The sequence below is a fragment of the Chrysochloris asiatica genome, unplaced genomic scaffold (genome assembly GCF_000296735.1).
Source record: "Chrysochloris asiatica unplaced genomic scaffold, ChrAsi1.0 scaffold00051, whole genome shotgun sequence".
NCBI classification, from domain to species: Eukaryota; Metazoa; Chordata; class Mammalia; order Afrosoricida; family Chrysochloridae; genus Chrysochloris; species Chrysochloris asiatica.
The window spans coordinates 16330757-16336767 of NW_006408569.1; positions in this window are offsets into that span (position 1 = coordinate 16330757).

Consider the following 6011-nt stretch of genomic DNA (forward strand, 5'->3'; position numbering starts at 1 on the left):
GGGGGGGGGGAGGAGGATAGAGGCAAATACTGTTAACCAATGCTGTGTGAAGGGGATTGTAATCATTACAATGAAACAACATATGATTGGTTGAGTGCAAAACTGAAGTCCTCCCATGTAAGCTATCACTCAATTCACAATAAAAGCTTTACCAAAAGAAAAAAGATAATGAAACCCTATGGGCTAGTAGCTAGTAACAGCAGGATACCTTTGCCATTTCTAGGCCTGAAGGGCAAGAGGAGAGATTTGTAAAAACAGAAGGTAGCAGTATGGTGACTGGAGCTGTGGATCTCAGTAGAGGAATGTAACCATTACAAAACTGCAAGCTGGCAGAGGAAACTAAGGGAATAATTACCCTGGTGTCTCTCCTCTTGCCTTCCATTGGCCAAACCAAATCAGAAACCAGAACAAGGGAGCTTGGTTGATAAAATAGCCTCTTGGGGTGTAGAGCAGGGTGGGGAGGAGTAAGGGTAGTTCTTGAAGGTGACAAGAAGAATAACCAGCACAACTTCTAAACTTCTTTCTGTAAAAACTTACCCAGCCTTTCCCTCTTCTTTTCAGGACTCTGATAAAGTATGTTGGTATATTACGTAAGGTGGGGCAGGGATGGGATAGTGGCATTGTTAGGTAAACACTGGCTGCTAACTGAAAGCTCAGTAGTTCAAATCATCAGTTATTCCACTGGATAAAAATGAATATATATATATATATATATAGAGAGAGAGAGAGAGAGAGAGAGCTCTGATAGAGTGGTGGTTATGAATCAGGCTGCTAAACTCAAGGTCAGCAGTTCGAAACTACCAGCTGTTCTGTGGGAGAAAGATGAGACTTTCTGCTCCCTTAAAGATTTGCAGCCTGGGAAACCCTGTTCAGGATCACTATGAGTCAGAACTGATTCCACTGCACATAACCACCACCATATATATATTTATATGAGTCAGGATTCACTCAATGACAGTGAGTTTATTTGAGGTCTGAATATTTCTGTTACTATCAAGGGATGAGTGACAATTAAGAACTGAAAGTCTCTGAGTTAGTGTAACTTCCTGATTCACTATGCCTGTAGCTGACCACAACACGATAAGGCAAATGCTGACAAAATGAGAAGGGACATCAGTAATTTGCTGCTATAACCTATAATACAGACAAATTTTGCTTTATGGAATGGGCATACATCTAAAAATTTCTGTGGAGAATAATTTGAGGTAAATTGAGTCCAGTTTTAATTCAAGGACAGGCACTTGGCACTAAAGGAAATCTGAAGTAAATCTTTTTTTTAAGAGAAAAATTGGCTATTTTGTAATTTTTGTGAATTCCCTCATGTTGTGTGTGTGTATAAATAGAAATATGTTGTTATTGTTGTTAATTCTGTTGAGTCAGTTCCAACCCATAGTGACCCTGTATAGGGTTTCTAAGGAGTGGCTGATAAGCTTGAACCACTGACCTTGCTGTTCAAACTGACTCGGCAGTTTAGCACTGCAGGTTAATGCACTGGCCTGCAAGGCCAGTTTGAATCACAAGGTTGGCAGTTCAAGCTTACCAGTTGCTCCTCAGAAACTGACTCAACGACACTTAACAACAACATATATCCTGGTGTGGTACTGTAGGATAAGCACTGGCTGTCTAGTTGATGCTATTTCATAGTGAGTGTTCTGAGGACCAGCTGGTGGGTTTGAACTGCCACCTTGAAGTTCAAATTGACACTGTGATCCAGTTCTTATCCTACAGAGCCACACCATATATATGGTGGTGGTGGAAGTGATGGTGTGTGCAGACTGCCTTGTATTTCTCCTGAAGATTGGCTAATGGATTTGAACTACTCATCTTGCACTTAGACTGCCTTGTGTTTCTCCTGAAGATTGGCTAATGAACATTCAACCTACTGTACCACCAGTGTTCCTTAAAAAATAAACAAAATAAAATACATGCATATGTATTTGTTATTATTAAATGTCATAGAGCTGATTCAGACTAATAGGAACCCTGTATAGGGTTTCTGAGGATTGGGTTGTGGGTTTGAATGGCCAACTTTAAGGTTAGCACTCCAGTGCTTATTCTATAGTGCCTCACTAGGACCCCTTACCAAAGTTTAAATGGGAAATATTTGGTCTTCCCAGTCCCAAGTATTCCAATCATGTAATGTGTATCATTTCATAGTACAATTCTGAAGTAGGTTTGGATATTTGCCAGTTTATTTGGGACAAAATGAAAGTATTAATGAAACATATACAGTAATACTCTCTCCTGCTCCAAATTACCATCATTTACTTTTTCACTGAAGCTTTGGATGAACAGCATAACTATAAATTTCATGTCAATTGGAAAGGAATTATAAAATGAGCTATTATTTATCAAGTTCTTGCTATGTGCCAGACATGTGCTAATTGCCTCAGTACATTAACTCTTTTAATTCTCACATCTCCTATAAGGTAGGTACAAAGTTTATTTCTATTTCACAACTGAAGACATTGAGATACAGAGGGAGATTAATCAACTTTCCCAGGGTCACACAGTTCTAAGTGGTAGAGGTGAGATCAAGTTCAGGATTGTCTGACTTCAAAGCCCCTATATCATTCCTCCTCCACATCGTACTGCATGCATGTGTGTGTGTATTCTGACATCCCAACTAGTTTGTGGGTTCCGAAAGGGCAGAGAACAGTTAGATAGTTGCTTCTATGCCTTACAAAAGGAGTCCTGGTTACTCAATGGTTAAACGCTTGACACCTAACCAAAAGCCCACTTAGAGACTCCATGGGAGAAACATCTGATGCTCTGCTCCCATAAAGATTACAGCATAGAAAACACTATGGGATAACTCTTTTCTGTCTTAGGGGATCCCTATGAGTTGAAATAGACACAATGACACATACCAACAGCATACCATACAAATGTAGTGGCCCCTTAACTACATTATAAACTGACTGGGATAAACAAAGGCTTGGAAAAGAGTTTTGTGTTTTTAGAAATCGCTCTCTCCACCTTAGCTAAAACAGATGAATTCTTTTCATGATATGAAATTCTCTTTATATGTCCTAGATGGTAGTTATAACATGCCCTTAAAAGCTTAGCTTCACTGTCTGAGAGGGGATGAACAGTGGGTTGATTGTTGGTTAAAAGCAAGGACTGCTTTGAGTCAAATATCCTCACCCCTAGCTCTTGTAGCATAGTGGTTACGAGTTGGGTTGCCAACCTCAAGGTCAGCAGTTTGAGACTACCAGTGGTTCTGAGGGAGAAAGATGAGGCTTTCTGCTCCCATAAAGATTTACAGCCTTGGAAACCCTGTGCAGGGTCACTATGAGTCGGAACCAACTCCATGGTACTTCACAGCAACAACATAATCCCATTCACTGGTGTGGTACTGTAGGCTAATGCGTCAAACTGCAAAGTTGTTTGAACTGCAAGGTTGGTGGTTCAAGCTAACCAGCTGCTCCTTGGAAACTCTATACAGGGTTGCTATGGGTCGGAATCAACTCGACAGCCACTTAACAACAACATTCCCATTCACTACTAGCACTAGAGTGATTTGACCTCGTTGGGTTTCACCTTACTCATCTGTACAATAGTGGTGATAATAGTAACAAGTACCTCACAAGGCTATTGTAAGGATTGAATGAGATCATTACAGTGCATAGAATGATGCCTGTTGTTATTATTAAGTACTTAAAAGTCAGTTCTGACTCATAGGACCCTGTATAAGGTTAACAAGGGACTGCTGGTTGATCTGAACCACTAACCTTGCAGTTAGCAGTTCAGTAGGATAACTACAGCACCACACCAGGATTCAGAATGATGCCAAGGACATAATAAATGCCGTTTGAACTGCAATGTCGGTGGTTCAAGCTCACCAGCTGCTCCTCGGAAACTCTATACAGTGTTGCTATGGGTCAGAACCAACTCAATGGCACTTAACAACAACAATGTTAGCTATAGTTATTAGCCCCAGGCCTATCAGCATACTTTTTGTTATAGTTCCCACTGAGATTCTTTTTGTTCTGGGGGCTCTGAGAGAGTCCATTTTACTAAATTGGAGAAAGAAAGGTTTGTGTATTTGCAGAATCAGTCAGGATTTGAGTTTTTTAGCTCTGGCAAGAAATGGCTTCTTATTTTGAAAACAAAGAAAAATGTAGTTTTTAAAATGAAGAAACACCTTTAAAATATTTTAAAAACATACTCAGAAGACTCATGAGGCAGAAAACTGATTTTACAGAGCAACGTTGTGGTTATTGAGGGGAAACCATTGTCAAGTGTATAAATTAGATAGATTGCCTTTAATGGAGAAACAGAGTTGAGTATGGCAGAGATAACTGGGATGGTGAGGTGGAGGGAGAGGATAGGGGGATGCAAAAGGCTTGTCAAAGAACCACAAAGATTGAATTGTACCAAACTAGAAACCATTTACCAAAAAAAAAAAAAAAAAAAAAAAAAAAAAAAAAAAAAAGGAAGAAAAGAAAAAGCTGCAGTTGCTCTCACCCACTGCTGCTCTGCAGTAATGAATGCATTTTTGATTAGCTTTGCTGATTACCTGCTCTCTGTGCACAAAGAAGAAGATAGAATAGCAAAGTCTGGGGCTCTACGTTAAGACTTTATAGGGGGAGGGGCTTTGATTTTCTTTTTTTTCTTCTCACCTGCTCCTCAGTGTATCCTGAGATAATGCTGGCTTTTGCTGGGAGCAGCCGAGAAGGCAGCACCTTGTTTTGTTTTGTTTTGTTTTTTTCTTCCCACATGTCAGTGCTGTTGCAGGGAAATAAAAATAGTGCCAGAGGGGCAAGGAGCTACACTGAAGCCCCCCTATATGCACTCTTCAAATTTCTTTGTAGCATTTAACTCATCCTCTCAACTACAGGAGATGAATGACTTTGCATATATTGAAAAAGAAATTATGTCTTTGATTTCCTAGATACATTACAAGTATTTACCCAGAGATGAGAATTAGGTGGGGAAATAGGTTTTAGGCTCAGAATGCAATGTCTCTAAAGATTTAGTGCAATTTGAATGGGAACACAAACTTTGGGAAGGAAAAACACAAGTTATCAATTTTAGAACAATTTCCTCTCTGGTGCTGTAAGATGAGAACTGGAATCCAATGTATATAATCAAATCTTCTTCTTCTTCTTCTTTTTTTTTTTTTTTTTACTACATCAGATGAAACAGATCATCTTTCATACTGCATTCTCTCTGTATATAGGCTATTGATTTATTTTAGTTTAGTTTTTTGGTTTGGTGTTATGGTTGTTGCTGCTCTAGAATTGGTATCGTACTAGGACCATTCTGTTTCTAACCAATTGTTATTGTTGTTGTTAAGTGCTGTCAAGTCAGTTTCAACTCATAGTGACTCTGTATAGAGTTTCCGAGGAATGACCTTCCCAGTGCTTATCCTACAGTGCCCACACCAGAACTCCAAGTACTAAGTTAGTGACCAGATCATCTATAGTTGTTAGCTCAGCCCTAGTCTGAGTGATCCTATCTAGAGGTTTCCTTTTTGGATATGAATGGAGGATACAGAGATCAATTCCAGCTCTATGTGTATGTGGAGTGATTGAATGCTTTCTATGAGTTTAATATAAAGGACTTCCAATGCTTCACTTTAGCCCCTTTGTATTTCTACCACATGTGTTGTGTTTCTGAAATTCTCACTTTCACTTTCTACAATAGGGGAGCCCTTTGTTAAAATGACAGTGCTGCCTGCATTTGATACCTGCTCCCCAATATTTCTACATCATAGTACACAGGCAGCTACTCAAACCTAGAGTTAACAAGTTTGGGAACTCTGGCTACTCCAGGTCTTCATACCTGAAAGAAAAGGGTAACTCAACATACCATTAAACTATACATATGACACCATCAGTCTTTCATAAGAGTGACCATATAATTTCTTGTTCAATTGTGGATACTTTTTTTTTTAGTGTTTTATTGTGAATTATATAGCATAGTGGTTACGAATCGGGCTGCGAGCCACAAGGTCAGCAGTTCGAAACTACCAGCCGTTCCGTGGGAGAAAGATGAGGCTTTCT